The sequence below is a fragment of the Syngnathus typhle genome, linkage group LG8, assembly GCF_033458585.1.
Source record: "Syngnathus typhle isolate RoL2023-S1 ecotype Sweden linkage group LG8, RoL_Styp_1.0, whole genome shotgun sequence".
Classification (NCBI taxonomy): domain Eukaryota; kingdom Metazoa; phylum Chordata; class Actinopteri; order Syngnathiformes; family Syngnathidae; genus Syngnathus; species Syngnathus typhle.
The window spans coordinates 9,912,902-9,928,634 of record NC_083745.1 but is presented as its reverse complement, the minus strand read 5'-3'; the positions used below and the strand labels follow the sequence as shown (position 1 = coordinate 9,928,634).

The following is a 15,733-nucleotide window of genomic DNA, read 5'->3' as shown; positions in this document are numbered from 1 at the left end:
TAGGCTGTCAACAGCTAACAAGTATGGATGAAACGGTTATTTTCAGATGGTTAATATTACCGTTATGAATTGAGGTGGTGAGGCCTGAAGCGCAACGGTCTGATGCAAATGTGTAATGGTGCTAGATCATTTCAGTTTTCTATTACACGAGATAGCGGAAGTAAGACCAAGCAAAGGGAAGCTATCAAAATATTTGCGTGCCTACAAAAAGGTAGGCAAAATGTGTATTTCTATATTTATTTATTGGTTATTGTTTTCATATACGTACATGCAAAGAAAACATTGTGATTTATTCTAGTTCAGTGATTTTTGTGTCTTTAAATATTTTACTTTATATACACTTTGGATTCCTCAACATCAATTGTAGCCTTTAGTTTCAAATGGAAGCGAGGTAAATAGCCATTGACGACTTGTAAAGCGTAAAAAAATGCTTGTTTTTGATAGTGCCTGATTGTAATTAGCAAGTCCAATAGAGCAGAGCCTTGACTAATGTGCCATGAAGTGGTCAGCCACTCTGCATGCCCGCCTATTTGGATATTGCTGGCATAGACACCTTCACAACCACTATGTCAATGTCAAAGTGACTCGAGAAAGCAAAATACGTTTTGCATAGAAATTAAATCCCTGGCCCTAGGTGACACCTTCATCAAGTGTCGTTCTGTACGTGGGGTTGAATAATACTGCTTTGTAAATCTGCTTTGTGTTGCTCAGCTGCTTTGTGTTGAGCTTTGTCGGGAATGTGAAAATCTTGTGGGTATCTGCTTTTTTTCCTCTCTCTCTCACAGGAAGGAACTTTCTCCCTAAACAGTCCTTTATCAATCGTGAGAAACTGTCTGTTTTTTTTCGGTGGGTTTCTTTTATGTTGCCAGCTGTCTGGCATGTGACATATTAGCGTCTGCTTATGGCCTGTAGGCTGTTGTTTGTAAAAGCACTGACGGAACACATGGGTAGGAGGATGTTATTCCTGTATGTTTTCACTGACATAAATCAGACGGGAATGAATTTTGTTTCATAAATAAATGCATGTTTTTGCGGGGGACTAGAACAACACTATGGTCGTTTGCTTGTTGATTGTGACACAGATGTAGTAGTAATACTCGTGGATCTGGGTATTCTCAATTTAATCGTCATGGCATAATCTAAAATTAAATAATAATTAAATATTTTTTTCCTTTCTCTTGTTTCATTGTTTGAAGCGTTATTTTTGATTTCTTTTTTTATTCTAAATTTAAACATCATGGTAAAATCTCAAATTAAATAATTGTGTCATTTTTTTCCTTTCTCTCATTTCATTGTTTGAAGCATTATTTTTAATTTTTACATTTTTTCTTTTTCTTTTTAAATCATTTTTATTTTTGATTTGCACCTTACTGTTTTCTGGTTAAGCTTTGACCATACATACACGCACCATTAAACCACCATTACTAAAATACTGTATCTTGAAACACAAAATAACTTTACTTGAATGATGACTAATCCCTTTGGCCTAAAAATGCATTATGTTGTCGTCAAAAGAAGTCCACAATGCACGTGTGCATTTTTCTCACACGGGTTTGACTAGCTGTCACTTGACGATTGCGGATGGAAGATAATATGGAGTGACAGTGGCCTGATTGTCCCCCCCACCCTACTCCCACTTCTGTCAGTGTGGTCAAGACAAACTGCTGCCTTCCTCCCCTCTACTCAAGTGTATTGAAACCTGCTGTGGATATGTCAGCCACAGTGGGTGGGAACCCAGTTGGATCCAGAACCAGGGGGCAACACATTTAACACCAAATGCTACTTTTTAAATCTTCCATTTGGCTTAAAAGAAGGAGCGATTTATTCTCGGGAACTGTCACCAGTACTATGTTGGGCTGTAGTGTATCAAAGAGGGACTGAATTCTTACTGCTCATTACATTCAGTGTGTTCCTTGCCCAGGCTTTGTTACTGGTTGCCTGTGGAACCTCTTGTCAATGTAAACAAGGCTGAAGGGCCACATACAGTTCACAAATGCATGCTCAACCAGGTGCTTGGACTAGGACCACCGGAGCAGCTGTATAACCACACTAAAGAGTTCAAACATCAGAGGACAAAGTAAGATAATAGATCTCTTTTTTTAATGTATTGACACTGAGAAAAAATAGTCACAGACAATTCAGATTAAGTGCAAAATCCTAAATAATCTTAAAACAGAGTAGATGGGATTTCTCGACCTCTCGTCGATGATAACGTATTGAAATAAACCATGTCATTGCAGTAAGGTTCGTCAGGCGGATGTAAACAATCTCATTCCCAGCAGATCACACATGATGGATGATCATTTTTCCAACGTGCTGGTAACGTTTGACTTTGTATTAAGGGAGGGTGGAAATAGAAGCTTGAGTCTTTGTTAATTATTTCCTGTCATTATGGTTAATTGACATTGAAAGGCATTTCAGACTGAGAGGCAGAAATGTTGTGGATTTGTGTCCTGTGTGTTTTGTTGTCAGCGTAAAATTAAAAACATGCTTGTGACCATGTTAGAAATGTTTTTTTCAATTGTTTGAAAACTATTTCAAAGATTCAGAAGATGAGATCCTGCTGAGATGTGCCTCAGGAATTTCTTTCCTGATGGTTGTTAGCGGTTTAGTTTTCATTTGCGGTATTTGTCACATTCCTATATATAATATATCGTAGCTCAAGTAACAACACAATGAAGAACTGTGTCAAAATAAGGCAATCCACATTTATTTGTGTAGCCTTTAATAACAAAACTCTACAGTTGACAGCGATAAATGACATGCTAGCTCTTGTGACTGATGGAGATCAAAATTAGAATCAGCTCTCATAATAATGAACAATTCCACAACACCACAAAACTAGAACCGAAATAGTAAACCTATTGTTATAGCTGAATATTTTTCGCCAACATATGTGATAAATCTCTTGTTTTGGATATTTTTATTTTGATCATAATGGTGTGCTGGTAGTATAGTTATAGTTATTAACAACTCCACCAAACATACATTTCTATGTTCCAAATGTGTAGTTTTGTTAATAATAACCTTGAGAGACAGCTGAACTGTGTCCAATGCTTTTGTAATGTCACTTTCTTTCTCCAAAGAAAGGAGTTTGTGCTTCCTTGGAATGCTTTTACTGGGGAAAAAACAAACAAAAAAACAGACAGCGAGAGAAATAATTACGGGCCTTTTTCAATCTCTTCTGTGAGGTCACGTCCATTCAATGACTCAAGCAAGCCCATGAAAAACAATTCTTTTGTGCTTGAACTTTCCACTAGTGGGGTCTCCTTGGAGAGATAAGACCGAAGTGCTCTACTGTTGTGAAAAGAGATATGCATTTTACAACTGTTGTGCTTTTGTTGAGCCCACCCCCCTATTTTTATTTATCCTCAATTTATTTGGCTGCCCTCCCCTTGCCTCAAATGTCCACCTCATCAGATCAGTGGCCTTGATCAGTCCTCAAGGTTAAAGGTCACCAAATCACTTGAGGTGGGGCCTCATGTACATCAGGTGACATCAGTGCACTTGGCTCCTTGTGGACGGAATGAATTCATCTGCACTTATCTCTCGAGATACTTTACGCATTTAGCATTCAGGAAGAGGAGGATGGGGACGTGCATTGTGTTGAACGGGAGGGGGGGAAAAGAACACCCACACATGACTTCCTCTCCGATGCACTTTTTATGGTCAATGTATGGATTGTGGGCTTGTCTAGATGTATTTTTCAGAGGATAGCTGCCCCTCAAGATACAATTTTCACAAATGTACCAATAATTATTGGGTGACTAAGTTTAGAACATTCACATGGATTCTGCCACTTCATTATTTATTTAAAAAAAGAACAGTCAGGTAGTTAAGAGTTAGTCCAAACACATTTCTCGGTGCAGCATTTCCTCAACAGGTGTCCCGTGAAAACTGTGCCGTCTGGAGGTACAATGCATGTGTACGTCTTGGTTTTCCAAACAGGAAGGGTGACACTCTCTGATGAGAAAACCTTTTATGGGGTGTGTAAACTTTATTGGCCCATCATCATGACAAAAGGTAATACTTTTGTCAGATGTGTGAAAGCATATTAAATGATTCCTTAGGCTGTGGGACATGGAAAAGGACTGAAAGTTGCATTGTTGTGATTAGAAACCTCTTGATGTGTTTGCATGTGAGCTTTTGTGCATACTTATGCTTAGGTGTGGGTGGCTCCCAGTGGGGTATTAGACTTTGACACCCTTTTAGAAGCCAAACCTCACTTTAACACACCCAGCGCATGCCATGCCCGCCGCAGCTGTTGGGCCTCATTGCTCGAGATGTGGCGAATTCCTCACACTCTGCAATTAGAGCTGCAGATTGCTGAATAGCACACATTGCAATGTCCTGAAACGGCACTTGGTCCCCTTTCTGCTTCTGAGAACACAGCGCAAATAGGAATTGATGAAAGCCAATCAGGGCAAACTGGGCCAGTCTGTCTCAAGGCTGACAGATTGCGTTGTGCGCAAGCTGCTCCTTGCGATGTGCTGTTACACCGGCTAAAGAAACCAAAGGGTGGAAAAAATAAAAAAAGCCTCATTGATGGGGAGGGTTTCTCACGCCTGACTGAGAATGTTCGCTTTCCATCGAGTCAAGTGGTGCATTGTGATCTCAACCAATAGAAATGCAAATATATTGAACAGATGTACTACTTCTTTTTCGCCGGTATGTCAGCAGAGTAATCCCTCACGGCCATGAGGACTGTGCTGTGTGGACTCTGGATGCTATACTTAAGTGTTAACAAGGGAAAAGCCATGTCACCTTGGCACATGTGATGCTTGCTCGCCTTTCACGGCCTTTTTTTTTCAATAAGGCTGGATGCTCGGGCGAGATAAATGGAGGCTATTGTGGTCTTTGCCAGAGGGCGGGCTAAACAATGCAGGACACACACAGAGCATGGTCTTTTCAAGAGAAAACTTGGAAAAGAACTATTTTAGCCCCTCCTCCCTTTTTCACCCACACTCTCCTTCACTTACTTCTTCTTTAACTCACTTCCCAAAGCGTCTTGGTCCTCCATGAGAACAGAGCCGTGTTCCCATAATGTTTCCATAAACGGGCAGAGGGAATGGAAATAACTCAGGCCATTTCCCCGTTGCTTCCTTCAGCTCCATTTCTATCTACCCCTTCAGTCACTTATGTGTGAGCTCTAGCCAGATTTTTTAAAGTATATTTAGTCTGCATACAGCTAGGCTATCATTTGTTTTAATCCACACATCATGACGTCACGAGGTGCAGGTTGTTCACAAAATTGGCCCCTCGTGTAGTCCCGATGCATTTAAATGAACTTGTTTAAATGTATTCATAGCACACTGCAAGAAGAATCACTTATCATTGTGAACTGGTTTTGCATAAATTAAGCTTTGTCACATTTCTGGAGCATAATTGCAGAAAACAACCCATATCTGCTCCTTGTTGATTTGAGGCACACTTCACTTTTCGAGACATCTGGCATCATCTGCTGTCATTTAACAACATTGGCCATCTTGCCTCCGCTGCTATTCTGCTGTTTACAATGTGGTTTCCAGTGTCATTTTCTCTTTACTTCCTAACTACCTCTGCACACATCTGCAGAGTAACACTCCTAATCTGGCAACCCGCTCTCCCTTCTTTGCCAAAAGTCCCATGAAAGCCATCACTATGGCAGCAATCATTATGTGGGTGTTCATTTTAACCCTTACAATTGTGAGCGGGGGGGGGGGGGGGGGGGGGGGGGGGAATGAATAATCTTCTTTACGGATGAGGTAGAACATCTGTGCCGTTCAAATGTGAGCAAGTACTGTGTTGTTTGTTCATTTATGCCAGTTTGGTTTGTTAGCTGTGTTGAAATCCAGTACTTCTCAGGGGGTTTCATATGTTTGCAATAAAAGATGCATTGAAATGTGAAGCTTTATTCACAAGCTTATTGGCAAGGATGAATTCTCAATGTGGTAGTGGCAAATTTGCCCAAACCATTAGCAGACGTCTTTCTGTAATCGTGTCAAGCTGACAGGGACAAACCAGTGACCGCAACTTTTCAGCCTCATGTGTGGTTGAGTGAAAGAAAAGGAAGATCAAGTATTTTTGAATGTGTTCTCCATAATTTGACATTTATTTAGAGTCGTGTATCTTTGTTAGGTGGTTTTCTTGTGTGTATACCCTTCCAAATAGCTGCTGCTCAATATTAATTTTGTATTGTTATCTTACAATGGTGTGACACTTCATCACAAACTCAGATATTTCTTAGATTTGAGTAAATTATTTTACAGAGGCATCATATTTGGCAACACCTCTCACAATGGTGCATTTTTTTTTCCGACAACGTTGTCTTATATTAGATAGATTGTACAAGTATACAAGTGTGAGTGCATTTATCCCATTGCACAACTCTGGTCTACTGTTCATCCCTGCACCACTCTCTCCTTTTACTTCTGTCTTTGTTCATAAAGGACATTTGCTGTCACTCATGGCAAAAAGTTGCCTAGCAACAAGATCGAGGGATGTGAGCCACTGTTTACTCTCCACCGCCTCACCTCATGCCCACAGCCCCCTTGTCTTTCATGCTCTCTTGTGCCGAGTGGCAGAGTGGAGGAAAATGGTGGCAGCTCAGCTCCCCTATCCAACAAAATTTGTGGAACACAATGAGACGTGGATGAGGGAGCAGATAGAAGGGGCAGCGTCCTGCCTGTTGCTCGCCAGCTGTTCAGCCTCTCTGTTGGAAGAAAATGCCATTTCCTTTAACAGCTTCTCTTCCACTCTGCGTAACTAAGGAGAACCTTGTCCTTCCACAGCATGCTCTTATCAGCAGGACTAAAAATACTCGACGGCAAATACATCACATTCCTGCTTATCGTCACTCATACTCAGTCGAGACGGATACAGGTGTTTTAGGGTCTCTGTAGATCATTAAATGGACCCTGGTGGAAGCAATCAGACTCAAGTCTTTGTTCCTTGCTGCATTATGCAGTTCTACCTGTTTAAGTAGTGTAATTGCATAGCAAGCCTTGATTACTTCCATATCACCGAGTCGTGTTTCTTCGTCCCCCGCGTTGACCAAAAGAATCAATAATTCTCCAAAACTGCAGAAACCTCGCAATGACAAGAGACGTTCAAGAAATACATGCACTGTGTTGTAAGTAAGTGAATTGTGAAATTAGACAAAGGTTTGTGAAAATGAATCCCACAGGAACAAGTGTGTTAATTAAAGTAGATTCTCAGTTATCCAGGTCATGATAATATAAAAAAGATGAATCACAGTACCTGGACTTGCCCTTGTTTGTTGACAGCAACAAGTTGCCTCCTTTCAACATTTTTCTGATCACAGTTAAACGTGCTTTAAAAATGCCATTTTTGTATGTGGGGTCAGTTGAGCATTAAACAAACCTCCCAACTTCTCTGTTTGTTTGAATCTCAGCGGGGCTTTCAAGATGTCTTTTCAGTGTTTGTGAATGTAGGTCATTGTGTATGTGTTTCCATCGCTGTAATGACTACCTTTGCTATGTAAATGACACATCAAATTTGCAAACGGGCAGTATTCTTGAGTTTGTGCGCTCCTCCAAAGGCTCCGTTGTATGTGTGCAGGCTGATGAATAGTTTGTGAGTCTGCGCAGATGCAGTGACACGAAAATCTAAGTGTTACCTCCTGCGGCTTCCCACTCCTCAAATAAAACTCCTTCCTTCCCATTCACTCAAATCAAAGCTGGGAACATGCCTGCGGAGGCTGGATCAAAGCAGAATGTGGCACAAAGATGCCTACTTGCTGCCATTCATTCATTCAACTAAAATTAAGTCTGTCATTTCCTGCTATTATCATGCTCTTACCTCCAACCAGTAAAAACCGAGCAAAACACATATGAGTAAGTAGTTGGAATGACTCTGTTTTACGGTTTTCCAATTAAGGACACTAAAACCCAATTATGTTTTATCGTAAAAGAACTATATACCGTATTTTCCAGACCATAAGGCGCACCTAAAGGCAGTGTGCCTTATAGTTCGGTGCGCCTTATATATAGACCAAATTCCTACATTTAAACTGCCCCGAAGCATTGTGTCATGAAATCAATCATAAGTGGCCCGCTGAAGACTATGAATCATGAATCAAAAAGACTATGGATCATTATTTTGTGATTATAAAGTAATTTGTTGCGTCTGAATTTGAAATAAAAAAGATAAAATGGAGAATGATTTGATTTGGATTAAAGATCTGACATGATGCAATAATGGTGCGCCTTATAGTCCGGTGCGCCTTATAGTCCAGAAAATACGGTAATCAAAACGTAATCCCTCATAAGACCTGTACTGTTGTTTTAAAAAGATTGACTTACTCCCAAATAACCTGCTTCACAACTACATTGCAATAGTATGGGAATTTCACTATATTTTTATACAACCCCAATATAATAAGCCTTCAATATACTTTTATCTCATCAAATGTAGTAGCTGGTGAGTGAGTTTGGTATGCTCATGGCGGTGAGAACGGAAAGCATGCTTGTTAAAAGTAGGTGTGTAGGCCTGCGTGAGAACAACAAAGGAGCATCATAGCACAGTTGTTTGTGCTTCTCGTCTGTAAACCTGCACACTGTGTTTGGGAAAGATGCATTACTTGCAAATGTTGAATTATAAAACCCACAAGTACGTATAATACATTTGGATAGATAACTTGCAGGATTTGTGTGCAACTAGTGACAAACGAAACGCATGCTGAACATGGATTGTTTATATAAATAATCAAAATAAAGGGGCCCCTCTGGAAGGGTGCCAATATTTGCTTATCCAAATAATAGCTGGACTTTGCCTGGAGTTTATATGAGAAAGAAAACAAGTATATTTTTAGCCTATGCAATAGTGTGTGCCAGTGAGTGCTAGTGCTTGTGTTGAAGAACACCACGGGAAAAAAGTCAACTCTTTCACTCCTGCGCAGTCAGAAAAGAATAAAAGGGATCCATTTAGGCCACCTTGGTACCATTTTGATTTTAGTACATGAATCGAAGCTCGTATTACAGACAAATAGGTCGACACGGAACAAAAATACCAACCATGATAGACTTTTCTTCCATCTCAACCTTTTAATACTAAATATGCAAACTCATTATGTGTCAAATAGAATAGAATAGATCTTTATTGTCATTGTCACACATGTACAACGAGAGATTCTCAAAGTGAAAGGCAATTGTGATTGTGTGTTTGCCCCCATATCACGGTGTGTATGAATCCTCGACCACATCGTTGTTATTCTTCAGAAGAATGACTTATGTGCCTTTCTCCATCTTCCGTAACTTCAAATGTCATCTGTCAAAAAGAATTTTGACGCTCACTGCCTTCACCCATACATCTTTTGGAAAGAAAATAGATTTTTTTTCTCCCTGTCTGTTTTGCCTTGTCCTTCCTGTCAGGCAGAGGAGCGCTGAATGTCACCAGTGTCCACCCACCCCCTCCCCCCTGCACACATACCCAAACTACTTCAACCCCCCTGTAGTATTTCTGCCCCCACCCAGGGCAGCCACCTACTTTCTCTCACATATGCTAATGCTAAAGTGTCATTCAGCTCTTGGTGTCTTTGTCACAGGGGGAGGTAGAAACTTGTGTCATTTAAGTAGCAGCTGTATGCAGTTCGCCAAAGCGACTCCCTGAAGGCTTCCGGACCTGCCCTTAATTACTTTTATCCTTTTATTCCCAAATTTTCATCAAACTTTTGGCACATATTACTTTGAAAAAAGCTGCAGAAAGTTTTTTTTTCCACCTGTCTTTTGTGGATTCCTAGCCGGAGTGTGTTCTTGGGTGGTTTGGACTCGACAAGTGGATTTAATGCAGAGGGATGCCATCTACCCAGTGGACTCATTATCTTAGTGGCTTACAGAGATTTATATCCTCGCCTTTTAGGATTTATGGCTTGAGTAAAAAAAGACTCTTGTAAGTAAGTAAACATGTCAACTATTGGTATTCAATGGTCTTAAATGTTGACGTCTAAATAAACATGCACACCGGCCAACATTAACTTGCATTTCTGTTTTCACGTATGTGTTTATAGGCAAGGCAGTTTATTTACAGTATACTGTGTATTTCATAAACACGGTAACTCAATGTGCGTCACATAATTAAAAGTACCGAATTTACAAACAAAAAAGTTATAAACATTTATACGCAAAAAAAATAATGAGTAGTTGTCAAACAAGTGTGTGTATTTTGGCAGAGGCAACACAGGAAACTTTTGCGTGGGTAATAAATGTGATTCATTCGTATCTGTGCTTACTTGTGTCCACCTCTTCCCTTCACATTTTCTGCTTGACTAAACTTACCCCATTGTCAGTTGTTGGAGCTTTCTGCATGTGACCTGAGGGCTGAATTCTTAAAGCTGCCAGATTTATGTCAACAACACCAGTCTGAATAACATACTTTGAAAAGAAAATTACTTGTCGTCATTGTGAGTGAACAGGTATTAAAGGACTGAAATGTTTTGATATAATTTTAGTTTGCGTGTGCTTCCTGATGAGGTGTATAAATCTGTTTTTGTTGGCGTCGTGGAACTAAATCTGCGGAAGAGACACTTCTCATTCTTTGGAAAGTCTTGAGCACTTTTTAGTTCCAACACTATTTATTTTTTTATTTATTTAAATTTTTCAAATTCTTTTATGTTTTATTTATTTATAGTTTTGCTTGCAATACAATAAATTAGAATCAATACATCATCAAATAGCAGTAAAAAATATATAATTATAATCCGGTGCGCCTTATAGTGCGGAAAATACGGTAACTACTTGCATGCAAATCACAAAATTTGATCAATCACTTATTGTGTGCACCCGTAATAGCACCATGGTCCAAATGATGGGCATAAGTTCTAAAGTACCTAACGTTCATCTGATGTCTGATACCTAACAATGCTGTCTTTTCTTGCCCCTCCAGTGGTCAATGTTGCCCTTTGGTAGTGCAGTACATGTCAGCCAGAGCAGTGCAGTTTAGTTCTGGGTAATTTGCTTCATCAGTTGTGCATCACTTGGCTTTGCAGCTCAAGAGTGGCATATGAAACAAATACGATTTATTTGCAGTATCCAAACCAACAACAAAAATATATAGAGCATGAACATGTGTTGTGTTTAAAGAAATAATTAAACTTCCCACAGATCTGTTGACAGTTTGCCCTATTTGCAAAATGAGATTGCCGTTCCCACCATTTGTGTCCTCATTTTTTTTTTTTTTTCTATCTTGTTCCCCCCCCCTACTCACTCCTTCCCGGGTAGTGCATTGCTGACAGGCTGTCATTATGGAAGTAGCTGGGTGGGCAGCAGGCGGCTGGGGATCAGCAGAAGGGGAGAAGTCTGCAGATCGAAATAGATAGTAGTGGTTTTATTCTGGAGACCCACCAGGTCACATCAAAACTTGCATGTCCCCTCTCAATCTCCCCATTGGAGTGAAGGCTGTTGTGCCCCCCCCCCCCTCCCTTCACCACCACCACCTCTTTATGAGACAGATGGTCCCTTTTGGAGTGGGGCCACAGAGCTTTCTGTTTTCAGGAAGGGGCTCTGCTCGAGCAGCCACAAGTGAACACGGTCTCCTTCTGTTGTGAACATACAGGAAGTGAATCCTGCAAGAATTGAATACACAGGGAGTGACTCCAAAACTATGCATATGTGATTTAGTTGTGATACTAAAGCTACCTGTCATATACAGCGTGTAACAATTACTTCAACTTCACCATAGTTAAAAACAGTTCACGTGCTTATTGTTGGAATGATGGACTTCATCAGCCAGTCTAAAGCATTAACGTTTGTTGATGTGGCAGCAGTATGCTTTGTTCTCTTGTGAGTAAACAGGCAAAATCTGTTGTCCTGTTTATTTTAATTCCCAGCTCCCACTGAAACAACTATAGAACAATGGCAATGTGCTGCCTGGCAGGCGCTGGGCAGTTAGCCAGCTGGCCGGCCTAGTGGACAGGAGACTATCTTTTTCAATCAGTCCAGGAGGGGGCTTGACACTCCCCATTGCTCACATCCACTCTTGTGCTAATATGGAAGCCAAACCCACGAGCACTTGTCTTTTAAATGCACTCATGTGCTTTATCCGTCTTAGTAGTCCAACCTATGAGTCTTTGCATGAATTATGGGCGGGACTTCCACTGTATACCGAAATTAGTGTTTTGTTTACATGGTAACTGGTTGTACGAGTCCATGACAGGTACATAAACAATGTTGGGAATGCTAGTCTCATAAGATAAAACATTACAATCCTGCAAAATCTTGATCATCTTGTCACACTGCCCAGCAAATTGTCTCTGGTGGGTATTTGTTGTCATGCGAGCATAAAGTGCGATGCATCTGTTGCTCCGTAGGCTTTTAGTGCACAAAATGTAATGAGTGTGCTCATTTCATGTTACGTTCAGGTGAAAATCAATTCATTCTTGAGTGTTCCTCATTCTCATGTGCACATACATTCTTTGTTTGTCAGGTTGCTCTTTCTTGCCACAGATTCGACTTCTTCAGGTACAATTGCCAATAAATTCCCCAAGATATTTTGTGGGCTTTTGATCGTTTGAAAAAGGAAACAAAGATAATCAAATCAACTGTTTCCATTTTCTTTGAGGTTGTCTCATTGCTATACGTGAAGCTCTTTGTTACAGCTACAGCTGTTGTAAAATGTCCTATATGAATAAAGAGCAGTGAGAATGTAGTCTCAGCTCTTTAAATACTTACTGTTCCTTGAACCAAATGAAATGGAGTCCAATCACGGGTGACCCATGCGCTTCAGACTCATCTGAACCCAGCACATTCCAGATTTCGAGCTGCTGCTGGCTAAAAAGCACTCAGTGGAAGCACACACTTGTTCCTGTCATCTACCGCCATTATAGGGTCTATTTGAAATAAACACTAGGCCAGACCGCAGAGCTGAAGAAAAAACAAATGGCTGGCTTTTGTTACGTTTTATCCGTGAGAGCACAACTGTCGACCGAGGAGGTGTGGCGAGATCCCTTTTGGTTTCTTCAGTGATCTTGGCATTGCATTGCAGTCAACAGGAGTAAGTTGCTAACATCTACCTCCTCACGCGTCTTGTATTCAACCGTCACAGTCGTTGCATCTGCAGTAAGTTTTCCGAGGGTTTGGGCAGTATTCAAGCTCAATTCCGGCATCCGTCAATTTCCAAATTCCTTTCTAATCCTCTAGATTCCGAAGTAAACCATGGATTTTATGCAGACAGAGCGTGCAAAGATTTTTTTTAAGCTTATGCAAGGGGAAAGACTCTTGCGGAGGCTAGGGCGTTTGTTTGATGTGTTCTCCTAAAAGCATGTGCACCTGGGAATGGGCATTAGCCAATGTGGGTATTTCCCACTGTGCATAGTGAAAGCAGGCGCTGGGGGGATTAGGAGACAGTCAGTGTATGCTTTGACTTTTGTTTTTTTATCTCTTCTGCTTATTCTTCTTTGCCGGTCGTGGTAGCGGCCAAGGTCAGTATGTGCTGCGACGTAAACAAAATGACTCTGCCTGCCGTCTAATGGCTTCCTCTGTTTAGCTCAACCAATTCTGTACACACACATTCCAGGAGTCTTTTGTCTTCCCATCTCTAGTAGTAGCATGATCTCATTTGTGGGTGAGCCATGTCCAAATTACAAAAGAAATGATGTCATGTCAGAGTGCTTAGTTAGTAGATTATTTTGGAGCACAATCTGGCCACTACATAACCTACAAGTTTACCTCGTCCCCGTTCCTTATTAAATAGCTGGCATTTCAAAGGAAAAAAAAACAAAGGACACACATTAATTAATATATATGTTAAATTGAAGTCTTTTGTTACATGCAGAGGTCTTGAGATGTGATTGTGGCAGTTGATGGCTTTAGAGCCATATTGATCCTTAAACTTTGTTCCGTATGGTACCAGCTGGCATGTCCCTTTCCCACTGCATGTTACCTGCTCAGTCCAGATGAAAATCTACAAAATTCAAATTACAGTAATTTGAGTAGCTTTTTCAGTCATTGTTACATTTTGACACCAATATCAGTACTTTTTAAAAAAATTTTTTATACATTTTCAGTACGCATTCTGCACATAGGAAACTCGCAATGAGAAAAACTGAAAAGTACATTATAACTTACATATTTCTGGACACCACAAAGAAGATCTTATGTTTGACAATGATTTCTCAGTCTGTTCAGCAAGTATCTTAATGCAATTTGAAATGGGCAGCTAGCGTGGCTACAGAGCAAGGCCTGTGGCATTTTTAAAAATGCACATTGCTGATGGTAGTTGCCACCTGTCACTCTATTTACTCAACGAGAGCGGGGTGAACTTCACGAGAAGTGTATTTTTTAAAACATCTAGCATACTTGTACTACCTGTCGAGGAGGTTCTTTTGTGTGCTTTGATCTAATAGCTGATGGTTTTAAAAGGATTATCCGAAACAAGTTCATCAAGTTAAACAGTCTGAAAGAGTCATCAAAGTATGTTGAAGCACATTTTTACTCTTACGAAAACATTCATCTAATTTGGACTCATTATTTGAAAGTTACTAAACAGTCTTAATTCCGTTGGAATCTTCAAACCGAGCGCACCACAGACTTTTAAATCACCCCTAAGTAGGATAAAACGTAAACACCATTTGCGGTGTAAATGTGATCTCACTCGACTGTGGAGTGACATGGAATGTGGCTCATTGTTTTAATTGTGGTTTTATGGAGAAGTCAAATGGTCAGTGAAGCACAAGCAACATGCCCTTGGGTTTGTTTGCTTTACTCTTGGATTTCCCCCTTCCTGGCAGGTCTTGATGAACATTGTGTGACACATCCAAATTTATGACTAGCCATAGCCTGTCACCATGAAACAATCAAAGGCCAATAAGAAATGCACAGTTCGTCTTGGAAATTGGCTTCCCATTGCAGTGCTGCCTGATTCACTATATGATGAAGTCCATGAGGTGGAAAATTGGTGTAATCATCTTGCCCTTTAACCTACATTGCACCCTAATTTGGCTGTGGGAGGGAAGGATGATTGCATCAAGGCTTGCCCTCTGCCTCCGGAGGTCGAAACATGTTGGGGACATCTATTTCCTGCCAAGTTGGAACTGAGGCAGGTTTAATATTGCTCAATTACACAGAGCTTTAATAAACATAATTGGTTGTGATCACAGGTCTGTGATGACCTCAAGGTTCAAAGTAGCTCGACAGCATAGTAGGAGCTAAACAAACATGTTTGACCTTCATCCTGGGGCAAAAGGGACTGGGGAGAATGCTCAATATATAAATGAGTAGGTGTTCACAAAATATTAATCTTTCAAATATGCTAGTATTTCTCCCTCTTCATTTTGATGTCTCAGATCCAAAATCTATCTTGCAGTTATCAGGAATATCAATGTCAGTGGAACTGCATAATGAATAATTGTTGATTTATGCATTCATTTTGGAGATAGCAAGAAGAAAAATTAAGAGTGATGATGAATGTATGAAGAAAGAAGAAAAAAAATCTATCAAAAAATTGTTTGGGGTTGGGTGACTTCTACTCTTGCTTAGTCATACTGCAAAAGTGATTAATAAGGAGTTTGTCAGACCTGGCTGACATTATGTTCTGCTCTGGCACAAAAAAAAAAGGCATATCACTGACAGATAAGTATTAATCTCAAGATTGTGGAGAGAATGTATTGACTTTCTTCACTCTGTGTTACATGCCTGACTTTTAAGGCCACAATGTCAGAGGATTATTTTAAGATTTTGCTGATGAGATGTACTGCAGCCTCCTTCTAAATTTATTACAATGTCTATCTGACATCAGGGAA

The 15,733-nt window shown here is 40.3% G+C and overlaps 1 protein-coding gene across 6 annotated transcripts in view; it reads left to right on the top strand.

Moving 5' to 3' along the window:
• Positions 1–15,733, top strand: part of LOC133158056 (signal-induced proliferation-associated 1-like protein 2) — a 60,880-nt gene that overhangs the window by 5,265 nt on the left and 39,882 nt on the right. The window contains exon 1 of one of the 6 annotated variants that reach the window (XM_061284886.1): positions 12,943–13,052. The exons of the other annotated variants lie outside the window; for them this stretch is intronic. The gene's annotated coding sequence lies outside the window, so the exon portion shown is untranslated. Of the gene's footprint in view, positions 1–12,942; positions 13,053–15,733 lie in introns of those variants that run through there. 6 annotated transcript variants of the gene reach the window in all.